This window comes from Vulpes vulpes, unplaced genomic scaffold (genome assembly GCF_048418805.1).
Source record: "Vulpes vulpes isolate BD-2025 unplaced genomic scaffold, VulVul3 Bu000000635, whole genome shotgun sequence".
Lineage (NCBI taxonomy): Eukaryota > Metazoa > Chordata > Mammalia > Carnivora > Canidae > Vulpes > Vulpes vulpes.
In genome coordinates this window covers 911,001-938,586 of record NW_027325670.1, presented here as the reverse complement: position 1 = coordinate 938,586, position 27,586 = coordinate 911,001, and the positions used below count along the sequence as shown (strand labels likewise).

The window sequence follows — 27,586 nt, the reverse complement described above, 5'->3', positions numbered from 1 at the left end:
AGATACTCAAGTATGGGCTAAAGAACTGTAGATAGTGTCAAGGTCAGGAAGCTGTTGTGATTATTATAATTACTGTTCTGGTATCTGTGGCAGAAAATTACTTCGTCTGGTATAAACACTATGAAATATTTTATAGGGGCTTAGAATGTGGCCAAGTTTGGGGTTATCTGGAACCTTGTGGTTAAAAAGTAAAATCAAACCAAATAGTATAATCGGAAAAAATAATTCCTACCTATCCATTGGAAGATAATGGGTAGGGAATTGGCTACATAAGAAAGCATGGTATCAGCATTGGTTAAGTCCATGTGATGTAATAAATAAATAATGTTCTGGAAGAATGCATAAAAAAACAGTTTAAATGATTTAGAAATTGAAATGAATGTCAAATGGGAGAATTTCTTAAAAATCTGTTATGCAGAAATCCCACTCATGTATAAGTGAAATCATGATTTCAAGTGAGATAAATTTTAAACTTAATGTTTCTTGCATAAAACTTGGTCAGTATAGACCTAAATATCTATCTTACTATAAAAATGTAATTTCAGTTAAAATACATGAGATGGGAATCCTAAAACTTATATGTATACATGTATGTAGATGTGCATGTGTATACACACACACACATAGCAAAAGCTGGAGCACTTCTTACGAATCAATTAATTCAGAGCTCTAGAGAAAGTATATGACTTTCCCAAGGTCAAGGAGCCCAAAGGTGAGAGATCCAAAAAGTCTTTACATTTAGATTCAAAATCTAGCCTCTTTTCAATTGTACTACATAAATAATGTAAATTTTCATTAATTTTTACCATTCCATATATTTTTCCGACAAAATAAAGTTGTTGAGTACTTGAGGATAAGAACAAAAATTTTTTAATAGTAAGCCAAATGTTGTAATTCTTTAAATTTAGATCTCCTTGCTAATTTCTTTCAAGGCTTGCTGGGTACCCAGTAGCCCTGAGTCTAGTATGTTCACATAGCATTCCTCTTTAGGGTTGGTAAAAATCCCTTAGGATGCTATCAATAAGAGTGATGAGTGGGTGGATTCAAACCCATGACATTATTTCAAAACCACATAATACTGTTGTCTATTCCAAATGTTCAATTCAAGACTCTTAGAATGAAGTCTTAAATGAACCAGATTCCTAGTAAAATCTCCAATGTATTTCTAACTCAGACACTATACCTTCAATGCGATACATAGATCTGAGGAAGAAAAAAGATGGACTTGGAATTATAACTTTAAAGTTGTTCATCTAAACCTGTATCTGTAGTAAATATATAACAGATGTGCTAATGTGTCCTAAGGTAAATGCATAATGGACAAAGATAATATTTTCTCTACAATAACATTTTATTTCTTTCACCTGTTCATCTTTTATGCACCTGCGTCTTGTTGGCAGTTGGCTCAGTTGGAATTTGGAAGACATAAGTATCAACAAAGTATAACTCCTATTTTCTCTTGTGTGTTTTAAATTGTTCATAAAATGTTTATGTAGATTTTTGTATACCCTTATAATTATACTGAGTCAGGCTTTTTGGTATTTGTAGTTTTTATTGTCTTTCTCAATTCTTTTTTTCATGAAAACGATGGAATAAAGTCAGAATACTCTAATTTGGGCTAGTAGGTATTTCAATACTTTTCAAATGCTTTTGGTGATTTTACTTTGTTTCTAAATTTCTGTCATCTTATTTGACCTCAGCAGCTATGATTTTAGGACACTGCCTTATGTTCACAGGATGGAGAAAAGTAAACATTTTTATATAGATTTTTTAAAAGATTTTATTTATTTGAGATAGAGCATGATTGGGGTTGGGAGAGAGGGAGAAGTGGCCTCCCCACTGAGCAGGGAGCCAAAGCAAGCCAATCCCAGGACTCTGGGATCATGAACTGAGCCAAAAGCAGTTGTTTAACCAGCTGAGTCACCTAGGTACCCCAGTTTTTATATTGATTTTAAATCTTATTATTAACTATCACAATTTTTATGCTTATGAGTGAGTAACATTTTTTGGTTCAGCAGCTGGGGTTCAAGTTATCTAACTCTTATAGATTTTTTTCCAAATGGTTTCCTTTGTTTTCTTCTAGTCACTGTAAATCATGTTCACTTAGGGATAGATTAAAAGTTGTCATTGGATATTATGTCTTTCTTACCGTTGTTACTCAAAACTTTAATATTCATACCTAAACTAATGTTAAAACTGCACAGATAAGTTATATTAGCCATTTATTTACAGACATATGCCCTGTTTAATTTGAATCCTAGAAACTAAATAAAACAGAACTACCAAAAAGTAAGGCTACAAGTAAGCTTTTATTTATTTTTTTAAATTATTTTTTTATGATAGTCACAGAGAGAGAGAGAGAGAGAGAGGCAGAGACATAGGCAGAGGGAGAAGCAGACTCCATGCACCAGGAGCCCGATGTGGGATTCAATCCCCTGTCTCCAGGATCGCGCCCTGGGCCAAAGGCAGGTGCTAAACCGCTGCGCCACCCAGGGATCCCTACAAGTAAGCTTTTAAATAGAACAAAGTAAGTTGTTATTTGCCATGGAAAATAATGGAAGAAGATAATTTTATTGTTGTCTATTATAATAGAATATTGTCTTACCACGTGCATGAATTATTTCCACATAGAATATAAAAGGATGGAATTACATGATACTATACATGAAATGGATTCCTTTCTTAAATACAGTAATAACATAGTAAATGAAGTAATAAAGGATAAGGAAGAAAATTTCTTTTTTAGGCAACCTAAATGTAACATAGCCAAAGAATAGGGATAATACTCATATTACCTTGTCTAGTTATATGAGTTTTGAAGTTACTTTTGAAGTTACTCTTCAGATCCAAATGTGGCATCATAAACTACCTTTATGAATGTGTGCACCCCTTGTACTATATAAATAATATAATTCTTAGGAATATTTCTTTCACTTCTTCCTACATTATGAAATTCACATGAAAATTTAAGTTCTCAGTAGCTACATGTGGCTACCATTATCAGGCAGTGCCAAATTTTTCCATTATTTGCAGCAAGTTTTATTGGATAGTGCTGCTCTAGAACTAGTCACATTCATCTCTTCAATATATATACTTTCAAACAATTTCTAAACCCACCATTTCATGCCTCCTGTAGAATAGAAGCAAATACAAAACTCAGGGTGTCAATAGAATTTAACAAGAATTAGTGCAGTAGGTAATAGTTTGGTCTGCTTTTTATAACCTGAATAGCTTTGGAAATTGGCTATGATTCAGTTTCAGTTTCTCTGTGTGCAAAATAAGACTGATAAAAATATGTCCTCCTTGGATAATCAAGGTTATATAATATATAGAGTACATAGTTATAGGGTCAGGTGAGCTACCTAATAGCATTTGGTCAGTATTTGTTCTTAAAGTGTTTATTAAGCAATAGTTCTGTCAGATGATGTAATAACACATGGTTTAATAAATTCATTACAATTTTCTATCCCTTATTCTGTTTTATCGTATCATTACTTCTTTGGGGAATATCAGCAAGTGCTGAGAGGGTGAGAATCTTCCCATCACAGCGCCTTTTGGAATCAGAACATTAGCATTCTTATGTAAACCTGAAGAAGACATTTAAGCTAGATAAGCCAGTTAGAAAATTGAAACTAGTATTATAGTATCATGGAATTATTAGTTGGTCTCCAGATTATTCAACAGAAGTTGTAGAAAGTAGGTGAGGGATTTCTAAACAAACAAGCTGATAGTGAATACAGAGTCATCTTAATCATTTACCTGCTCAACCTTTTACACCAGTGGCCTTTGATATACTGCACTTACTGTGAATATATTGTATATTTCCCTCGTATAATAATTTCTTGCATGCTCACTTAGGCATTAGAGCTTAGCACCAGATGTGTTGCTGTTTTCATGTTGAACCTTTTACTGCTTTTCCACAAGCAGCAGTAGATTGGTTGTCTATAAATGGACTGAGTGTAATTTTCTATTTTGTTCGAAAGCAAAGCACTCTAATCATAGAAACTAGAATGAAGCATTTGCTTTTACTTCATTAAAGCTGTTAAATTCGACTGAATTATTTAGCAATTTAGGACATATCTAGTCTATATAGAAAGGGTAAGTCTAGAAAGATGATCTTATTCAGTTAGAGTAAGTATTAAACACGAGAGTTTGAATCATTCTACCACATTTAACTTCATGCCTAACGGAGGTAGGTCTGAAATTACAGTATGTCTTATATGAAGACTTGGTTTAGGAGCTCTCAACGATGCGTTCTTCACAATACAGTTAGTGAAAGTAATCCAATTTAGTGAGGAGCTGTTAAAACGAAAGGCATTTGCAAAAAGCATATTTAATCTTTGACTTGATGTTATGTATATGTATACATGTTAATATATGTGCACTACTGCTTAACGTGTCTCAGTTCTATTATCTGGATCCAATTAGAAATTTCTCTTGCATTTTTCCCTTTACTTTGCTGAATATTCTCTCAAAATTGTTTGGACTTCTGCGGAAGTAAGCTGAAGATGTTGCTTTCTTTGGCTCCAGTCAGGATCCCACGATAGAGCCTTACAAATAGGGAAAGATGAGTTTGAATCCCAGGTATCCCCAGTTCATTCATGAGTTTGTTCCCTCATCCAAGATTCTTTTCAGAAAAAACAATATATGAAATTGTGATAACTCCTTTGGCTTGCTTGCTATCCTGATATCAGTCTCATGTTAGCATTTCACTAGTGAACAGTTTCTTCATGTGGAGATAGTTTGAAACTGGGGCTTCCAGAGATGGACTTTCTTAAGTAATGAGGTTAGAAATGAAGGAGAATGGAAACTGAAGGACTTTACTTAGGCTAGAAACCATCTGTTTCCTCTAAGTTAAAAAAAAAAAATGTTGACTGAATCCAATGCCTTAGTGAAATCCCAACTTGCATTTTCAAATAAGTTCCAAGTGTAATCAATATATATGTATATATATATAATCAACACATATATAATTTCAAACTTGGGACAATAATTGTATTAAGTGAAGATATTGGTTTTCTCTCTGGATTTAACTTTTTAGGGCATGACAACATTGAGATAGAGTGTAATTCATACCTATCTTGAATAATTTTATTTTTTTCAGTAGTAAATTTGCTAATATTCCACAGTATAGTTAAAATAATAATCCATAATTATATTTTAAAATCCAGTAGGATTTGATCCAGGATTTTGATAATCATATTATGTTACTATTACTCATGACCTTTTCCACTTAAATTTTACAAATAATGCAGATAACATTTTTTGGTGGGAAGGAAAAAATGTAACTATAGCATTAATCAATATGAACCTCTTTTCAAAATATTTTCCTGTTTCTTTTTTGACTATTTGTATGCATTTGCTTTATATTACTTGTTAGCTCCAGATGTTCATAGCTAAAATTGGTTTCTAGTTAAAGGAAAACCAAGTTGCTTGGAGATGATACTTAACCTCAAACCATCAAGTAGGAAATCACCAGTATTTCACTAAAATGGGTAGCATGAGCTCTTTTTCTATTTCTGCTGTGTCTGCACATTTTTACTTTTTAGTCCTTGTCCTGCCTTGGTTTTGTGTTCCCCTATAGCCTGACTCCATGATTTCTGATTTACCTGCTTGTCTGAAATCTCAGTATTTCTGTATCATGAACTCTTCCCCTTCTTTCAGTTCCTTGAGAGCATGAGTTGCATATTGGTATAAAGTGTAACTAAATTTGTTTCCACCAGAGCTGGGATCTGTTGTTTTTAGGATCTACTTCTGAGCAAGTTATCTTGTGATTGGAGAGTCTACTACTCTGGATTTCGGTCCCCGTCTTTTGGGATGCATGGGTTTGAATAGTGCTTTTGGCCTTCTTTCATTAGACTACAAGCTCAATGAAGGCCTACATCATATAATTTTGTCTGCCCACCTCACATTGATCAAGTACCTGGAAGAGGAAAACATGCTTATGTTTCAAGAGAATCTAATCCATCACTATACACTTTAGTTTTCCTAAAATGTCATAATCTCTATGAAAAGTAATATTAATCATTCACTCTATGATTCAACTGAGTGTCATGGCCAGAATTCAAACAATACTCTAATTGCTGACATTCTCAGTATATAACTTTATTCAATCAGGAAGAAGAATAAGAAAATGCTTAGAAATATCTGAAACATAGGAAATGGCCTACATGAGCAAAAGGACTAATTTCCCACTGGAAAAATGCCATTGGTAGCTTTTATTATACTTAAGAGCTTGAAATTTGAGGTCCAATATCTGAATTAAAATCCTGCCTCTTCCTTCTCCTTGGTATACTACCTTAAACCTCAACAATTAACCTCTTTGTGTTTCTGTTTTCTAATTTGTTAAATTACTATTAAGTAGAAAATGAAAACAAAATACTTTATACGCTGTTTGCTATGTTAAATATATGAGAACTCTTATTTTTGAGACTAGATTTCTCCTATCTACCAAGAAACTGACCAATATGAAAATATATTTGCTCTTCTCTCATTCATTACACATGTTTCTACCAGAAGTCAAGGATACTATTTTTAGAGGCATTGACTAACATTCCAATAAAAAGGATTTATTCCTTCTGAAGCATAGACCATTTTTAATCTAAGATATTATAAATACTTTAAGATATTATAGAATGAATTTCAATGTCTACACCCTCTTTATCTTACTGATAAAACAAAATTGGAGACTTACATAAATCATAATACATATTTTTATCCTTAGGTGTTATAATCCATCCCCTATTCATGTCAGTTTGATATAATTAATTAGAGATGACCAAATAATAGAAGTAGAAAAGCAAGCAAAAATCTCACTTAGCACTTGGTCCTTTTCAGATATACTTCTGGAAACACTCTAGCTTCAATAAAGTAAATACAGAAATCTAATTGTTCCCATAAGTGTAATATTTAATCCCATCACAACATGCTGTCTATAACATTTCATATTCTACCTTGGTGGAGTAAATTTGGCAAACAACTTTGTTAGAAGTGGTTTAGTGTTTATCATGTTCCTTTTTTCATGAGGTTTCCAAGAAAAGAGGGGTTACAAGCTTGACTAACTCGCAACCAGCAGAAATTTTATTGCCATTCTTTTTTAGTAGTTTTAACTGGTACTTATCCCAGAGGGATATATACTAAAAGACAGATGTTGGTTGATTCTTTTTGCTTTTCTTTTCCTTAGGCTAGAAACTTTTCTATTTATTAATCAAGGGTAAAATATATACTGACTAATTACTCAGACTCTAAAACTATACACCTTTGTAAATTTATCTCTTTGAAATCTTTGAAAACAAGAAACAAGGCATGGTTCTTAGTTTAGCATAAATAGTTTGTCAGGTCATTTGAACTGACTACCGGACAAATGACTTTTTTTTTTTCTTTTCAAATAGTTGCTTTTTTATTTTTAAGATAAATGTTTTCTGAATGTATTTAACTTAATTTCAATTTACTGTCCTCTCTTTTATATCCAGGAAAAAGAATCCCTATGTAATTAGAGTATATAGAAGTAAAAATAAAATGTTAATAGCCAAAAAAGTAGAAGTTCCTTCCTAACATTTTCAGATGAACCAGAAAATTTATTTCTTGGAAACAGGGTTTTTTCTTTCGCAGCCAAAGAACAACAAAGGCAACTTATTCCTTCCGTTATAGAATGATTCACATTATAGAGGACTAAACTGTATTATATGAAAGGAGATCTTCCAAATTATTAGACAATTGAAATTTTAGAATGATAAATCAGGAGTTTCTCAATATATCTAAAACTATTCTTACCTGCCAGAACAAAAATTAAATTATGGGAAGCCTAAAAAACAAAACAAAACAAAACAAAAATTCCACTACCACTACCAACACACATACAAATATTTATACTTCACTTTTAAGAGAAGTTCATTTAAAAAGGTATATAAAGCCATAATAACTAGGATAATAAAAAATCACTTTTGTTTGGACAAATATGTTCCTTAAAAGGGTTCACTTTAGAAAGACTTCCTTGATTCTCCCGTCAATGAAATAAAGCAAACAAAACTTCTCGGAATTGGATCTGTTCTTTGTATAAGAGTGTATGTGTGTCTCTCTCTCTGTTTCTTATATAATTCATGTTAAAATCTATTTTTTGCGTGTAATGCACTTGATATTGCTAAGTATGTTACTAAATTTTGCAACCTTTATGAACATCTAAAGAGAAATACAGCTCAAAAATTTCAGTTATCACTCTAGAATATAAATTTGAAAACTTTTTTTCAGGATTTGGACTGTAAAAATCAATGTATACAATAGCTAATACTTATAAAGGGGTGCCATATTTTTAGAAATATGAAGTGTTTGGTAGTGGAAATTATGTAATTATATTCTACATTTGAAATTAAACTGAAGATTAAAAACTGTTTATGAAGAAAATGACAATACAAAAATGACAGTATACAAAAAGCATTTTCATCATGGGCTTAGCATCTTGACTTGAAGCAAGGAAACAGAATTATACAGCAATGCACTTTATAATAAGGAATAAAATTTTATGAAACAAAAGTAATATAGGACATTCAATTGAATATGGAAGGTCTCCATGTAAGTTCATTTACTTCAAGCTAGTTTTCTATGCTTTCTTTTAATGTTTTTACACACCTTTAAGTATAGATTCTTCAGAAACCTTTTACAATCAATCACTGAGAATATGCCATGGACATCTATCTTGTTTTTGTTTTGATTTGTTTTTAAAATCTTTATCTCCTGCAGGCATCAAAAAATATTGTATTCTATTTTTAGGATTAAACTTTATATCCTAAAGCTTCAAATAACAGGATTGGAAATAGGCTTAACTTCAATTAGAAATAATACTAAAGTTTCTAAATGTTGTCTTTTTATAATACTTTAAAAAGAGACACAATTCTGTAACACAGAACCATTTTTGTTAATAAGTCTACTGTAGCATTAAAAAAAGCGGGTCTAGTTGAGGCTTTAATTCTAAGAACAGAAGTATGAGAAGAAGAAAATATTATTTAAGAAATTTCTCTATGGGAAGCAATATTTTGCTGAATAGCCAAAAATCAAAAGCACACACAAAGGAACTAGTCAAAAATCAATCACTAAGGTAGTCATGCAGATCCTTACAGTCATGAGGAAAAACATACAGATGAGGAGTATGTAAAATTTCAATTTGAAATTTCCTGTGATCATTGGGGAAGCTAATGTTTCCCAAACATTTAAGGAAAAGTCAGTGGTCTTCTGAGGCAAAGAGCTACTGGGGAAAAACCCCACCAAAATATGTAATAGGAGACAGAATACTAGCAAAGGCTTATGCTGTCCCCCGACGGCACCCAGGTTAATATCTCAAGCAGCTGTCCTGATCTCTGTGGTCTAAGCTTTTAACTAACTTTAATTAAATGGAACCTTTGGTGTGCAAGAGTACATATGCCTGGGATATGAATAAAAGAAACAAACAGCAGAGCCTGGCATATGGTTGCACACACATGCATCATTTGATTTTTGATTTTTTGTTTTTTTTTTTGCAAGGATATTTTAACATTCATGAGAGGTAAAAAAGAGAGCAGAAATAGAATTGTCTCTCTGGACTTTGACTTTTTGCCTACTATTCTTACCATCACAACTAGCATTAAGAAACACTAGGTCTTAATTGTCAGATGCACAATCTGCAATGTTTAAATGGACCCTGTGGATTTTGGTCCAAAACCAAACCAATTGGTTGCAAGCTATTTTTCTCTTCCGTTAGATGTTCTGCTGCAATATTTGCATAAATGTAACCGTGCTGTCCGTCTTTTAACTTTCACTCAATTAATTATGCTTCCAGCCCCCTGCTGATGGACAAAAATGAGACTTCATCTGCAAATAGCTTCAGCAGTTTACAGCTTATTAAATGCCAAAATCTAGTTAAGACAGTTTGAGAATTCTCATGTCAGGCATTTCAACATGCCATTTTTAACACAAAATTCTTATTAAAAAAAAATGAACCTACTACTTCAAGTCAGGGAGAAAAAAATCACTGGTATAAAGGTAATGAACAGATTAGAATTTTATACAAATTGTGTACTTAGCATATGTAGCTTACTCTGAGCACACTTAATTGGTTTGCCTAATAATGAAACTGCTATGAGAAAGACTACCAAGTTGACAAGAAAATGGCCTCTACAAATTACAAACAGCTTTCATCTATGGAACCGCCTTTTATAATTTATATAAAAGTCTGTGTATAGTCTGAAAAAAGAGATGAATAGGAGTTATATACTCAAATATTCGTTTAAAAATAACTTTTCTCTTACTTCATGTGACAGGTTTTACATATTGCATCAGACATCTGGTGCATTCATGATCTAGTATTCTTTATATAATTTGGGGTTAGCTCTTCATTTAAGCCAGAAAAAGAAAGGAAGAATAATATATCCATTAAATCCAAATGAATAGATAAAACATACAGCATTTTGCATCCTACTATGAAAGGATTGAGATAATTCTTTCCATAATTCAGTGTGATAATTTGACCTCCCTACATCCCCATGAGCATGCTTATGAAATTAGATAAAATCAAGATGTCCTTGAGAAACACCTTTTTTTTTTCTTTCATCCAGTATCTGGCAGAAAATGTTTAGTTTCTGTAGACACTTTTTTCTTGGTCTATTTTATAATATTTCTAATAATAAGATACATGTGATTCAGTTTACTTAGTTTAGGGAGAAGGGGAAAGCATTCTAATTATTTCCACAGAAGGAATTAAAATACTTTATAAAATATGTTTGTATTTGATTCCACTTTAAGAATATTTTAGCTATTGTCACAGAAAAGTCAGGTTAAGTTCCTATGGCAATTGGCCGTCAGCCTCAAATCTGAGGTTGTTGATCTTTTTTCTTCAATCTTATGGCATATCATATGGTACTCTACCGTATTGGATTCTATTGACAAATTGTGTCATGTTTATGTTCTCTTCTTATAAACTACCATGATAGAGCTGAATGTGACATGATGATTTATGACAGAAATGTCAGATTATTTTAAAAGCAATTTATGTCTGATCATATACCAATTAACAGCTTTCATAACAAATCCCCAAATATGTAGTTGGCATTTGATCAAAAGCAACATATTTTATTGCTGGTATTTGGATATTTGAGACATATTAAAGAATTCATGTTATCCAGTCAGTGTCTATGACTTTGGAAACCAGCAGTGGCTACAACTATTGCTTTGACACACAAATTCTACGTTACTCCAAGCACATGCCATATACCAACCTTTCTAGAGCTTCTGGTAACGGGGAATAAAAAAAAAAAAAAAAAAAAAAGTCAAGTGTTTTCTCTGAGTTTTCATGAATCTTGCATGATTGCTTATGTATGTTTGCTATTAACAACCAGGAGAGTAGACTTCTAGAGCTAAATAGAAGCAACCAAGATGATTTGCTGACCCAGAAGAAAGGAAAATATACAGTAGCTGGAGCCTTACCTTAAGTACAATGTTTGCGAAGATCTGTAAATTGTGTTGTGGACGTGGTTAAACAGTTCTGGGATTTCTTAGAATTTCTTCCATGAAGAATTTATATGCAACAAGTGGGAGATAGAACAGAATGCTTGCTTGAATTGTTTGTTTTTTAGTTAAAAATTAAGAATTTCCATCTTTTTCATTTTTCAGAAAGACTTTGAGACTCAGTTGTGTGTGTAGTTGTAATGGGAGTTTTGAGATATCTTATGGGTATTTGTCTATTGGGATATAATAGAATGTAGAGTGCTTCCCTCTCAGCAAGACCATTGCAAGTATGGATTTTTCTTGTATTGGGTTTTTTTGTTTTGGTTTGTTTTGGTTTGGTTTTTGGGTTTGTTTGTTTTTTTTTTTTTTTTTTTTTTTAGCTTTCTTTCTCTGCCTTCTTATGCATTATCCTTCATATCTGGGTTTCTGGTATAGGATTTTCATTGTTCACAAACTTGAGGGAAATTTGAAAATTACTACTCTAACTATGGCAGAAAAATATACATAAAATGGCTAAAAATTCTACAACATATTATGGTGAAAAGTAAAACAAAAATAAAATGTAGAGCAACAGCAGCTGATCTGTAAGGCAGATGATTTGACCACTTCATCTGACACAGAGAAATTCTGAAATACTACTCCAAAAGGGTTACAGATATACAACTTTAGTGGCACAGGTAAAACATAGGATTTCTTAGGGAGAGAAACTTAAAAGCAGAGAAATAACAGCACACATACAGTCCTCTCAATTTTCATTATCGGGTAGTATAGACCAGGCAAAGGTGTTTGACATGTGTCATGATCAAGGTTCCGGCAGATGAGGCCTACCTTAACCAGCTGGAGATGGGACATACAATGGAGTGGGGCTCTTCAAGAAATAACCAGCTTCCGGGATGCCTGGGTGGCTCAATGGTTGAGCATCTGCCTTTAGTCAGGGCCTGGTCTTGGAGTCCAGATAGCAAGTCTCACATTGGGCTCCCTTTGGAAGAGCCTGCTTCTCTCTCTGCCTGTGTCTCTGCCTCTCTCTTTCTCTGTGTCTCTCATGAATAAATCTTGAACCAGCTTCCCTAAACTCACCTGGTTGCTTTACATATTTATACATTAGCCTGAGAGATTGGGCGATACTTGAGTAAAAGAAATATATCTTCAAGGAGTCTCCAAACCTAGAAACACCACTAAAGGGTGTGTATATTCAGGGCCCTTGTCTGCCAGGAATGATGAAGTCAGGCCAAGGCCACTGCTCTCTGCAAACTTGCTTACTGCAACTGAGCCAGCTCTCTAAGAAACCAAAGGCAGAAAGGAACTAGGGCCTAGGGCTATCCAAGCTTCTTGCAAATGAAATAGAAAGTTACTCTCAGACTTCTAATGAACTTTTAAAAGTTCTTTCATCTCCTCCTCCCTGTTTAAAACTTCACATTATCAGTTACCTTTGTGGTGTAAAAATATATATCTTGTACTCTTATTATATTGTTCCAACTTCCTTTTTCCTTCCCTTCATAACCAAACTACTCTGAAGAATTGGCTGCACTCACTGTTGCTTTCATTTACCCAGTCTCTAACAAAACTGGCTTTTTAAAAAAGGTTTTATTTATTCATGACAGAGAGAGAGAGAGAGAGGCAGAGGGAGAAGCAGGCTCCATGCAGGGAGCCTGATGTGGGACTCGATCTCAGGTCTCCAGGATCACACCCTGGGCTGAAGGTGGCACTAAACCGCTGGGCCACCAGGGCTGCCCAAAACTGGCTTCTATATCAACTCCATTGAATCAGTTCTCACTAAGGCCTCTCTAGGTAATTAACTTTCATGACTCCAAATCAATGTCCATTACTCAGACTTCAACACTTTTTTTTTGTAAAACATGCTCTTTTCTTGGTTATTTTGTCACAACACTCTCTAGGTTTCCCTAATTGTTTGTAGTCACTACCTATACATTTCTTTGTGAATTCCTTCTGTCTCTTGACCGATATATAATAGAAATCTGTAAGACTTGATTCTATCCCATATTTTCTTCTAGATTCTCTCGGGGCAACTTCATCCATGCTTATGGCTTCCAAAGCCATAGTCCCATCCAACAGATCACCCCTGAGCTCTAGAAACCTATATTTCCTGTTAATAGATATTTCTACTTGGATTTTTCAAAGAGACCTCAAACCAAACTTCAAAACAAAAATCATGATTTTCATCCCAACACTGTTTTTTGTGTGTGTGTGTGTGTGTTCTTGAAAACGGCGAGCGATAACACAAAACATCAAGCTGGAATTATTACCTGCCACATACCTCTCCCATTGTTCTATCCAATCTCTCAGCAAGTCTTGTCAATTTTACCATTTAAATATCTCCTAAATTTATACATGTCTATCACCACTTCCTTTACTATATAGTCTTACCTAATATTTGCTTAGATTATCTCTAAACCCTGGGCATTTTCTCTTTTCATATAAGCACCTATGTTGCAGCTGGACTGCAACTTTCAAAATAAAATCTTACCATTAAAGCCCCTCAGTGACTTTTCATTGTTCAGAAAATAAATTCCTTAACACAGGCAAAGATTTTTGGGATCATAACCATGTTTATCTTTTCAGTCTCCTCTTGTACTACTTGTTGCTCCTTGCCCTCTGGCCTCTTTGAGATTCATTCTGATATCTAGAACTATATAGCATGTCTGCTTCTTAGCCCTTCCACCAACACTGGGGCTTTCCCATGTTGTCTGCTCACTTTGCCAGATACAAAACAGCCCGTTTGAGGCCATTCCTTTAGCTTCATAGAAGTCTGAGGATTTTCTTTGACCTAATCCTCATTGCAATGTGAAATCGGGGAGTCTAAGGACAGACATGGATCCCAAATAAATGAGATTCTGAGAATATGATATACAGAGGCAAGTACCTCTCCTTTATTAAGGTAACTTAGTGAGGAGTAACTGATATTAATGAGCTACAACTGCACTGGAGAATGGATTCTAGTCACATATCTCTAAGGGGTACAGAACTGTAAAATATAAAATCCAGAGGGACTCAAAGCATATTGATTTCCTGTCATGAGGTAGTTTGCCCCAACCTACTCCTGGGCACAGTAGGCAGCTTCAATGTAACAGCTATGAGGCTTCTACTATACTTTTGTCATAAACTTAGGTCCCTGTCTACCCTGTCACCTCCCTAAAGCAAAATAAATTTGTGTTGGGTAAAACTTAAACTATCTCATATTTTATCAATCCAAACTCAAGAACTCAGGTGCTGGACAAGCAAAATAGATGTGCCCCAAGGAGGTACATTACTATGTGCACTGTAGCACATTCCTTATGTTCTTCATCCTCTCACCCGCCCCCCATTAATATTTCTTCAGCGAAAACTTTAAATACCAATTTAGTTTACAAGTTTTCACTGGAATTGCCTTCAGATCACTATGTCTCCAAGAATAACATCCTTCAGTTTGATTCTTCTACCCTTACCTTAGCATCCTCCTTGATTTAAGTTCCAGAAGAGTGGATACCCTGTTACATCATATCCCTGAGTATCCCAAACCCCTAATATTATGCCTGATATGTAGAAGAGTTAGTAAGTACTTGTCAAATGAAAGAATGCAGAACAGGTTCTCTGCTCTTACGTCAGAGGAGTCTGCTCCAATCTAATAATGTGGAGCTTGTTGCTATACTGCTAAAAGAAGTAACGTTAAGCAAAGACCTAAAGTTTGAGTAGTGATTGGGAAAATTAAGAGTATTGCATTTCAGGCAGAGAAAATATTTGTTTAGGCTCTGATATGGGGTGGGTGGATGCGGGATCATGCCACATTCAAGAATTGAAAGACAAAATCTGGTAAGGTAAGATTATAGCTAATAATGTAAGACAAGGAGAAACTATAGAATTAATCAGGGATTGGATCAGGAAATCTTTAATGGACATTTTATTTATTGATTCATTTTTAAGATTTTATTTATTCATGGGAGACACAGAGAGGCAGAGAAATAGGCAGAGGGAGATGTAGGCTCCCTATGAGGAGCCTGATGTGGGACTCGATCCCTTGAACCCTGGGATCATGCTCTGAGCTGATAGCAGACACTCAACTGCTGAGCCATTCAGGTATCTCTTTAATGGCTATTTTAAAGATAGTGTTCTACAACTTAGCTAATAGAACTCCCTGAAGGAATGTCAAATATTTTATTTTTCCTTTCATCCAACTTGAACCCAAATTCTTAACCTAATTCCTAACCTACCTTTTGCAACTCCTTAGAGTCTCATTTCCATTTCTGTTATTGGTACACATTACTTTAGGTAAAGTGACAGTTAAAAGTCACAAAACCTAAGTGACTTAACACACTTAATATAGGGTAACTAGGAAATCTATCTCGCTGCATATCCAAGAAGTAGAAATTCTGATCCTGGTAGGTATTTAGAAATCTCTACCATAGTTACCTACAATTATCCGTGCATACTATATTTACCACAGACAGAAAATACTTCTCCTTTCACAAAGTATACAATGTAAAATTGCATTGAGTCTGTGAATTTGGTTCAGTATCTGGCATCACATTTTTCTCCATTAGGTCCAATTATGGTTCCGTTTGAGTTAGTCTAAAAGACTTGTTACCTGCTCCCATCCTTATACCTTCAGCCCCTAGTGTATGCTTTTCTTGAACACTCAATGTACAGCTAGCTGTCAAGCAGGGACCATAAAATGCAGTTAAAACTTGTTGGGGAAAGTGTGCAATCCAAAGAAGTCACTAGCAGAACTTCTAGTCAGGCACTGTAAGGCACTTTCCTTGCCAGGGGGAATTTTCTTGATTACCTTCCTAGGCCTATTAATGAATTTCTGATGGTGCTAGATCCATAGACCCATGAATCACACATGTAGGAAACCTGCTTTCTTATCCTAAGTGCCCTTTTTGAATGGTTAGATGAGGAAAAAAAAAATAAACTTGTGTTTGAGACATATGCTTTGGGGTCTGTTTTGGAGAAGCTATCATTTCTCCATATAATCATACACATTGCAAAAGCAATGTTAGTTTTTGACTAAAGCCATGTTGTAAAACGCAGTTGCTTATATGTGGATGTTGTAGCATCAGGAAGAAACAGGAGTGTGAATGCTATGGCTAATTCTGTTGACTAGTTTGTAGCAGATAAAATGGGAATAGATAAAGTTTGTAATTTAATTTATTTAAAGATCACTGTGTGGTTTTTAAAGAGAAAAACAGTTACTAACAACTAAAATCCTTCTTTCTGTTAAAGAGAATGTGAAGTGAGTTAATAAAAGTGATAAGCATGCATTGATCCATTGGGGGTAAAATGATAAATAAAGGCCCTGAAACATAATGTTCTCAAGTTAAATCTCAAGTTAACTAATCAGTGCATTTCTTGAATTAAGAAATTAGACATTAAGAATGTAATACTATTTGAAGGAAAATTAAATACTGGTGTGAAACAAAATAGCAAAATTTCTTATTAGGAAATCATGTAGTATTACAAAATGTTTTCCTGAATTAGTGCAAATTCTCTTTGTAACGTACCACTGTAGATGACTTTTGTCACAGCTCTGGGAAAACAAAACTACCAACAATGTTCTGGAGACAAGTTACAATCAGGCTCAAATAAAATTTAAAAAATCTTGTATTTGTCTTATTCCATTCTTTATTCCTGGTTTCTAGACATTCAGAGCCCACGGCCAACTACTTCTACAAACCCTATTCTCATGAGCTTTCATTCAATGAATCATTCCTAATGTCTTCCTTTCTCTTCCCAAACTATCTGTTGTGTGTCTCATTTCTACAGAACTCTATTTTCTTCCATAAGACTTAATTTGATAAATGTGCAGTGTTGATTTTGAGGGACTATATTAAGGTGTCATCTAGGGTTTTTTTTTTAGGTTCCCGAAGACATGGCATTAATTCACACGAATAACATTAAAGACTGGGAGAAAAGCTATCTTCAGGACTTCATAATTACCTTCTTTAGTCCACATATTCATTTTTTGAGCACTATGTCATAGGTACATTTCTTTATGTAGTAATGAATTTATTATTACCTGTTATATCCTCCACTCTAGCCAGTATGTGCTTTTGCAAGCTCTAGAGTATACCATGTTCTCCTGCTGTGAGTCCTTGGACATGTTTCCCCTAAACAGAGATTGTCTGCAATGACTCTTGTGCTTTATCTCCAACACATTTTCTTAATACAACTTAAGATCACTTCTTCGTGATGGTATTTTCCATTTCAGCTGGCTACTCATCAAAGCATCCACTAGCTCTATCCTGTAATATATTTGCTTACCAAATTTTATCATAACTGTTTTCTAATTTATCCATCTTTATACTAAACTTCAGAAGTTTGAAGACCATTATCTTTGTGTCCTTGTAGAAAAAAAAAGCTCTTATCTTGGTAATCAGGTACAGAGATGTTTGTGGAATAGGTGAATAAATGAATGATTGAATGAATACAAGAGTGAATCTGCAATGGAAACATTATGGCAAATAAACTATAATAAGATAGAGCCAATTAGAGATGACATGTACAAATAATGTTTGATCAATTAAAGGTACCTGAATTGTGGCAGACCACCTTTTATTTCATTATTATAAAATGAAATATTCCAAAAAACACCTTGTCATCTATATCCTTTTGAAATTCACATTAACATTTTCTTTGATAAAGTCTTTCCAAGCCATCAGAATAACCCTATGTTTTGTTTTATCAATGGCATGAGGAATACATATTGACCTTTAGACTAGTTTCAAGAATTTCCCAGTTCAGTGGAATCACTATTGGATCCACCAGATTATTCCTCCCTTGGGCACTAAACTGAATATCAAAGCTCATCTCTAGATGTAATCATGAGCAACATTGCCCAAACTTTCATTCCTTGTTACCTGTGTCTGGGCCAGACCCAGTATGCTGTCACAAAACATATACCATATGTCATAAGAAAGCACTTCAGCCTCACAAGATACTTCTTTTCTGCCTAGCAGTAGCTAGATTTTTCAATAGGCCTATCTACTATCCTACAAGGCCATTTGGTCCTATGTTAGATAATTGGGTGCATATTAAAGCCAGTGAATTCTAAATGAATTATCTTATTATCCACACTGGGAAGTAAATTTGGATGCTATGGTTTGCAGGGTACCATTCAAGAGTGTTTCTGGAAAGAACAAGGCAAAGGAAGTCTAAATTAAGAACAAGTGTCTCTTACAGTGAGGAACTGCTAAGTATGTCTTTTCTTTGCTGGAAGGGTCCAATTTAACCAGTATGCTAAAAACTGGCAGTGTGGAACTCTATCAGGAACTCTGAACTGTTCAGTATTTTAGAACTCAGCAGGGAGTCTAGTGAACTCATCCTTGGTAAGGGAATATTTGTGCTTTTTGCACCATGAAGATCCTTAGTCACTGGAACAGTTTCCATGAGAATAAGCCGTTTTGCTGTTTTGGTCTGTTTTAGTCCTTTCTTTGTTGCATCAGAGCCTGAAACAGGGTCTGGCACATGATAGGAACTCAAATATTTGAATTAATATATTAATCTCTTTGTCCATGGATGCTTTGTTTTTGAAACTATTTTTTTCCCACATCAGTTAGGCTGACAAAAAAGGTAAATAATATCCTTAGTATGGGTTATCCTGGCCATTTCATTATTTAAAAATACATTATCCCTGGTACATCTTTGAGAATTTGTAACAGAAATAGATCATCTCAGATTCTGGGCTATTCCAAAGTGTACTTCTATGAATCTCTTCCCTATCTTATCACCAATCATTGTACAGCCTTAGCCACTGCCTTAAGATTAGATATAGCTGTACTTCATCCTGCCTTTTTTTTTTTTCTTTTAACTATAGGAGAACTATATATACTACTTACAATTATATTTATAAGATTTCCTCATCCACTCATCTGTACAGACTCCAGAATCTAGGTTCTAACTCTAGCGTTTTATTCAAAAGCTTGATTTTTTTCTTAATCAGGCTATTGAACAAAGGTAAATTTCCTATGAGACATAGATTGCAGAGATAACTTCCAGAATAGTTTCTTTGCTCTCTTCTTGCATACCAAAGGAAAATCACCTGATAAGCCGGAATTGACCTGTTTTTTTGTTTTTGTTTTTGTTTTGTAAGATTTTATTTATTTATTCATGAGAGGCACAGAGAGAGGGAGGCAGAGACACAGGCAGAGGGAGAAGCAGATCCCATGCTGGGAACCCGATGTGGGACTCAATCCCAGGTCCCCAGGATCACACCCTGGGCCGAAGGCGGCGCTAAGCCCCTGAGCCACTGGGGCTGCCCGGTTTCTTAATCTTAGTAGAAAAACCTGGTGGTCACAGACCAAATGGAATGAACAATTACATCTCTGGAAATGAATTGACACTGAGGTGTTTGATTGTGGCTAATGAATTAGTGGGATCCCAGGAAAAAATGTGACAGGCAAAGTACTTGAAGTCTCATTTGATTTATATAGCAACCCAAACAAACAAAAGCACCTTCTAGTTTTGGTGAATGAAAGAGTTCAGACACCAGATTAGAGATTCTGGGCTCTTTTCTTAATTTTATATACTTGAGTCAGTTCACAGAATTCTTGAATGAAGGATAGGCAGGTGTCCTTGAGCAAGGACTTCATGTTGGTCTTTTGAACAGACAAGAACAACAGGTGCTTCTCCCTTTCTGCCTCTTACACAACTTCTACCTTTGCCAGTAGTTCAGAAAATTTCAGCTCATCATTTCTGTATGATAAATAACTATAATTTCATTTCACTCTTCTCATATTGAAATCTTCTTCCATTTTAGAATTTATATTACCCCCTTGACACACAATTATGAAGTCTTCGAAAGGTATAATCAAGATTTATTCATTTTTTCCCAACATCATACCTTCTGTATATTTGCTGCACTGAATGAAAAATTTAGTTCCTTTCAAAGATTTTTTTCCCACCTAAAAACAACGAACCATAATAAAGCCTGTTTTAGAATTTTGCTTTCTCTCAATTTCATCATTTGTTAGACTTAACATATTCCTAACAATCATTAAATGAAGGAGGATTATGTGGGGAAATTCCCAAATCCTGACATATGGTAAAATGGCATATTAGTTAAAAATGAAAACAAATACACTTCAAAGTATGGATAAGTGCTCTTCCTTCTGTAATTACCATTGTTGGACCATAGACAGGTACATTGGCCAGCTAACCATTGAGGCCAGCTGTGTCAATGGTAGCTGAGAGGACAAGCAGAAAAGAGGCAATTGCATCATGCTCACGATTAGTCAAAAATAAATTGTAGCATGACAAGAGATGGACATTTGAGAGCATTTTCTCAGTTTTTATATCCCAAAATACATTTTTCTTAATTGTTAAAATACAATTAACTGCACCATTCCATATTAATCATCACCTTCCCAATGAAATCTAAATTCCATTGTATGCAATGAGAAACTGATCATGATTTTGTCTCCATGTCCATTCTGTGGCTTTATATCTCACCATAAGTCATCTCTTTATTTCCAGTTTCTTATCTTTTGCCTCATTTTGGGTTTCCTAGAAGCAGATCCTGAGATGAAGTTTGGGAAAAACTATTAGGGAGTGGTATAGTGGAACAAATAGGAGACAAAATGTGTGCTGTCAAGCAAGTTAATATTGAGGGGAACTGGAGTGGACTCCTGTGGGAGTTCTGGTAACATATAAGACCCCAGCTTTGGAGCTGTCCTGCAAGAGGACAGATTGCACCAGTTTCTGGCAGGCATTGCATGGTCACGGATTCATTTCTAAAAGTTTGGTTACCTGGATTATCTGTTATACCATGAATATTTATTGTCAGATTTCTATTTGGCTCTTTGTGTTATTTTGTCTTGGGAACAAAAGCTCAAATCTCTTAAAGTTAATATTTATGTTGTCAAAAAATAGAACTCTACAGTGCAGATTGAAAATGTGAATGAATACTTCAAATCTTGGTTTTTATGGGAAAAAAACTGAAAGAACATTCATAAGGAGCGTAATGAAACTTACATATTCAACCTTATATTTCTTAGTCTCTTTCAAAGTTACTCTGGAAAATTAGAACAAAGTAAACAATTTTAGCTAAGATGCTATGCAGGTTTATGTTTTGTTTGGATTCTCAATGAGAATGGAGAAAACTCTTCATTATGTTGGTTTTCATTTGCTTTTTACCGTTATAATGTCAAATCATATACAGTATATCACAGTAAAAGCAAACATGTTAACCTTATGGTGCTTTTTTGAGTGTTAATGATGATGTTTTTCATTATTTGTTTTTGTAACAAAGCATTATGGTGCCAATGGAAAAAATAAACCTTGTAAAACATTTTATCACCTATTCATCTTAAACAAAAGTTTCATATATTTCAATATGGTGCAATATTGCAGTACAGAATTATGCAAACTAAAAGGCATTTCCACCTGCAGAAAAACTGATTGTTATTACAGAAGCGGAGGAATGAAAGCAGATGAAGAAAGTCACCTGTGTTGTATTATGGCAATAAGTTTTAAAACACTCATAATCTAGTGATGTCAATAGCTCAGTTATGATCAAATATATATTTTCATTTTGTGTCGATGTGCTGGCCCAAGCTGACAACTAAGATACCATCAATCATAAAGGGAGAAAATAACAAAGCTAAACGCAAGTGACACGAACTAAATACTGGGTATTATTCTATGCAAAACAAAGTTTGTAAATCATATTGAGATGTATAAACAATTATTTGATCCCAGAAGAATCTATATAAAATATAAGACCCCAATATTAAATCTAAACCTGTTGGATAATATTTTGCCCATGTGGTCTGTAACACTCCTATTTAGAATTCTGGATTCCCACATGTAAATGGTATAAATCGTACCTTTCTGGACCCACTGCCTAATGTAGAGTGTGAAAAATAAAAGCCCTCTCAAAGGGTTGTTGCTTTTCTTCCAAGCATCACTTCTCAAGGCAGATGCTGTGCGCTTCCCACCTGAGAATCACTCTGGCACATGCTGGGAGACCACGACAGTGTCTAGCTGAGACCTCTTGAGTGGTGATCAGAAGGGGTCTGTAAAAGAGGGAAATACAAGCTCTACCTGACAGTTTTTGAGACCTCATTGCTAATCTAGGGAAGATTTAGGTGGTACTTTATTTATTGTAAATTTATTATATTCAGACATTTTCAAGTATTTCAATGCTGATGTTACAAAAGATGCAATCCAAGTTTTTCTAAGCCAAAATACTGCAGTGATAAACATATTTTCTATAGCACTTCAGCGAAAGAGACAGTGTTTAAAAACTATTGTGAAAAAAAATGGATTTCAAAGTATTTTAAGTTGTCTTTAAGGAATACTCGTTCCGTCTGTGCCTGTATATAGTTATCTTTGTCTAAGATTGCTTTTCCTTAACATTTTGGTTGTAGAGTCTCATAACTATTCCTATTCAGGCATTGTTCTACTACAGCTGCAAAATTTCAGGTTAGAATATAACTCTCCTGACTACTAAAGCCCTATTCTGTCTAATTTCAACAGGTACTTAAAATATTACCTATTCCTTCCAGATGGATGTTTTTAAAATAGTATGAAAGGTAGATAAGAAAAATATATTATCCAGAAATGTATTCTGTTACTTTGTAGACCTCAAATACAACTTCGACCCAAAGAAAATAATAAAAGGACAAAAGAATAATTTTGGAAGCGCTGTGTTTATGGTAGAGATTGGTGATTTCATGGATGTATACTTATTTCTGAAATTCCCTAGTTGCATACATTAAATATGTACAGTTTTTGTATGTCATTCATACCTCAATAAAGTTGTATTTTTGTTTTGATGATTTTATTTATTTATTTGAGAGAAAGTGTGCAAGCAGGCCATGAGCAGGAGGGAAGGGGTAGAAGGAGAGAGAAGCATTTTTTTTAAAGATTTTATTTGAGAGAATAAAGTATTTTTAGGAGGCAATTAATGAATAAATTTGTAATGGACTAGGAAAAAGTATGAGGTAATAAATTTTCCTTTGCCTCTGCTCCAAGTTGATCATGTGACAGTTCATATACCTTAACATACAAAAAATAACAGTTTAGAGTTCACAGGAAGAAAGCCAGCTTCCATGATCTGTGGTCCTTGGACTCTCACTAATGGTTTGGATGCCACGCCTGCTGACTCCCATAATAACCTGTGAATAACTCTGCTGTATACACCCTCTCCATACAACATTTTAAATTTCTATGAATATTATCCCTGGAATATAAACTCTCAGAGGGCAAGAGATGTTTTTCTTGGCATCTCCAATATCAACCTGAGTACTCAATAAGTATTAATTGAATGTTATGAATAAAGGAGCACTCCCCATACCAAAGTGGGAGCTACCTTCATTTCATCTCTTCTTTGAAAGAAATAATTCCAGTGTTCCAAGTTCCACTCATTAGTGATAAGCTCCTGTTTTGCAAAGAGATCCATTTTATCCTTATGCAAGTTGAACTCTTGGTTCCTGATAAAAGCTCACAATTTACATACATAGATTACCTTCTCCCAGGAACTGTCCTTAAATTCACAACATGTAATAGATATACAGTGGACATAATTTAACTCCTCTAAAATAAATTATACTGTGGCGAAAGCAAAGTTCAACTTCTCTTGCCAAATTACAAAGTTAAGCCACTGCATGAACTTTTACAAATTTCATAGCCTGGATTAATATACAAAAATCATTATATAAATAGGATGTACTTTGGCCAAGAATATTTTTAGTTTGATTACGTATATTCTTTAGTAGTACTAAAGTAAAACTTGAGAAAATTGCTAGAAAATTAAAGCTGGCAAAGTTGGTTGCAAAGAGGGGAGGTGACAGTAAGGTTCATGTCACCATATTCTATGAATCTTAGAATATCTGAGGACATTTAGACATAGAGTTCTTGTACCATGAAACTTTTGTTTTTGTTTTTAGGTGTTTTGTTTGGTTTTTTTGTATTGTTTTAGACTTGAATTTTCTTAGATCAATGAAGTTGGCTTTTGTTTTGTTTTAGGCATTTTTTTTAATCCAGTGGGTTTTTTTTTAAAAGATTTTATTTATTTATTTGTGAAAGACAGAGAGAGAGAGAGAGGCAGAGGCAGAGGGAGAAGCAAGCCCCATGCAGGGAGCCCAACATGGAACTCGATCCCAGGTCTCTAGGATCAGGCCCTGGGCTGAAGGCAACGCTAAACCACTGAGCCACTGGGGCTGCCCTAATCTAGTGATTTATAGATATTTCTTCCCTATTAGAATTCCTTACTTTCTTAGTAGTTTCTAAATGGGAATCACTTTAATTAATTTTGCTACAGTTATTGGGGCCTTTTTGTCTGAGCACCACTTGGGACCCTATTCAGCTCAAAAATGTTCCATTATAGACTTCTTTTTTTCCCCCTTATTTTTTTCAAAGGAATATTACTTTACCTGCATAGGATCTTATGCAGATCCTGAGTGCAGATCTCACTTTTTTTCATTATTTTCTCATTTTTATATCTATTTTTACCATGGAGTTATTTGAATTCTGTTGGTATTTCTCAAGTGTGAGCTGTATATCCATGGTTTTCTACTCTATCAAGTTTGGCATTTCAAATATGTCTTTTATACAGGATTAATCCTCTCACACTCCATTCCCAGTATTTTGGGGGTTTTTTTTTGTAATATTTTATTTTAGAGAGAGAGACAGAAACATGATGAGAGGGAGAGAGAGAATCCCAAGCAGACTCTGCACTGAGCACTGAGCCTGAAATAGGCTCCATCCCACATCCCTGAGATCAGGACCTGAGCCGAAATCAAGAGTCAGATGCTTAACTGACTGAGCTACCCAGGTGACCCAGTATCTGCCCTTGTGACTTATTTCCCTCTTAGGCTTTTGCTGTTGAGGTTTTGCTTTAATTTTGATTTTGGTTTTGTTCTGTTCTGTTCACCCATTTCCTCTAATTTTGCTCTTCTTTAAGGGAGATTATGAGTTCTAATCTATTGGGATCAGTGGATAATTTTTTAAGAAATATATTCTGATCTCTTACAGCAACATTCCTTTGTTGTGCTATGAAAATTTCACATAGGACAGTTTTTTCCCCTCCATTTGCTTGATTCGATAATGCATTTTCTATGCAACTCGACAAGAGGAGAGGATTTGTGTGTTGCCTTTAGCCCATTCCCTGTTCTTGTGATCCCTGCAGGGTGAAGCGGAGAGCCTGTGAATGAGGCAGGCAGTCTTCCATCTTCACTGCACATTCTCTGACTGTGAGAAGGATGCTGACTGTGATGAAGAACCAGAGGAGGTATGTAACTTTAAAAAGTAATAATTCCACTAATTACATCAACCAGTACAATTTATGAGTACCCTCTGTATACCAGATGCAATACTCCTACTGACTCTCATTCCATTATTGATCCTAAAATTTAGAGATTTTTATTGCTGAATGTTATAGATGAGAGGAATGGAGATAAACTCAAATTGTTCTCTTCACATATTGATTTTTGATAGGAGAAAAATTTTGGATAGTCAAGTAATAATGGAAAGAACAAAGCTTTGAGAAACAAAGATGGGGTCAGATTCTGTAGTTTTCGGTATTCATTCCAAAATATTTATGCAAGAGTAAATGTCAATTAAAATGTGTTATGAGAACTAAACATTAGTGATTTGGCGATGTGTCTGTAAAACTTAATCAGAAGTGGTATTTACATAAAAGGATCTTCAAGACTTGATCAGCTTGTGTGGTTTTATTTCTCCAACGTTGTTTGAGGTAAGTGAACACTAATGCGATAAAACTACTTTTAAACTATTGTTATTAGGAAAAATTTATTGAACATTTTTTTAGCCAATTTACCTGGTAAGATTTTCATTTTAGTCTCACATACACATATGTCTTTGGCGTTTCAGTTTATCTTGCATAGTATGGGGGAAATGTGCTATATAGTTCTGTTTAATAATGCTTGCTGTTTCTATTTAAGCTTCTTGAAAATAGGTTAAGGGCAGTTAAATGGATCAGGATTATGTTGTAATTAGTAAAATCTAATATTTCTTTGCCTAAATCACAGTATGCTTTTCCTCAATTTACTTTCATCAAAGTAAGTCATTATTCAAGAACATATAATTAGCTTGTTTTAATCTTATCATTTTCAGATACCTGCTAAAGTAATTAGCTTTCTCTTCTTTTTAGTTAAAAGATTGCTAAAGGATCAATGCACAATACATCATTTTTTATTCCACAACACCAATTACTTTGACCCTCAGTGTAAATTTATTGATTTTTCTTAATAGTACATTATCACCAGTTACTCACAGCATGGTGTTTATTAATTAGTAAGAGAAATATAGATTCATTTATGAATAGCTATCCTTTTAAGTTTCTTGTCTAGAATGTGTGGTAGTATGGTTGGTACCTGCTAATAGCATGTAGAATTTAAGAATCAAGTTTATTTCTCATTCCCAAGGTTTCCATATTTTTCCTCTTGAGATACATCATAAACTCAAAGTTAGTAAAAAGTAAATTGAATTTCTTATGTCAGTTACCAAGTTAATAAAAGTTTGGTTTTTCTGGCCTTTTTTTTCACAGACTGATTTCATTTCTTTTTCTTATGACCAAGAAATACAGGGGTGCCTGGGTGGCCCAGCTGATTTGGCATCTGCTTTTAGCTCAGGTCGTGATGCTGGGAATCAAGCCCTATGTTGAGCTCCCTTCTCAGCAAAGAGTTTATTTCATGCTCTCCCTCCGCTCTGCTCATGCTTGCATGTGCATTCTCTCTCCCTCTCAAATAAATAATAAAATCTTTAAATAAAAAAAGAAATACAAAGCAGGTATATTGAATACCTCTTTATAATATTGGTTATTGCAATATTGTGTCAAATTGAAATAATAAAGATGAAGTACATATAACGTGGTTTAATGAAGGAATATACTTTTTGACTATTTTTGTGCATTTCCCTACTAGACTGAAACTTTCTAGACACAAAGAAAAACTGAAAGATAATATTGAATTTTCTCATCCACAATCAGGTCTTGTTGTACCATTTATTCAATTTTATTCACTTGTCTGGCATTAAAGATGCATAGTTTGTGCCATATAAGCCTTAGACAGTTCTTACTTATTCTTTGGTACCTTAATGATTCAATCAATGTCTTTTATGGAATATGTTTGTGTAATTGGGTATTTATGTGTTATGTAAT

At 34.4% G+C, this 27,586-nt stretch overlaps 2 long non-coding RNA genes across 3 annotated transcripts in view; one reads left to right on the top strand and one right to left on the bottom strand.

Moving 5' to 3' along the window:
• Positions 1 to 27,586, top strand: part of LOC140596450 (uncharacterized) — an 88,130-nt gene that overhangs the window by 34,662 nt on the left and 25,882 nt on the right. For both annotated transcript variants that reach the window (XR_011998420.1, XR_011998421.1), the window contains exon 2: positions 25,595 to 25,696. This is a non-coding gene — a long non-coding RNA (uncharacterized lncRNA). The remainder of the gene's footprint in view (positions 1 to 25,594; positions 25,697 to 27,586) is intronic.
• LOC140596451 (uncharacterized) overlaps positions 20,242 to 27,586 on the bottom strand; it is a 36,052-nt gene continuing 28,707 nt past the window's right edge. Inside the window, exon 3 of the long non-coding RNA XR_011998422.1 lies at positions 20,242 to 22,478. This is a non-coding gene — a long non-coding RNA (uncharacterized lncRNA). The remainder of the gene's footprint in view (positions 22,479 to 27,586) is intronic.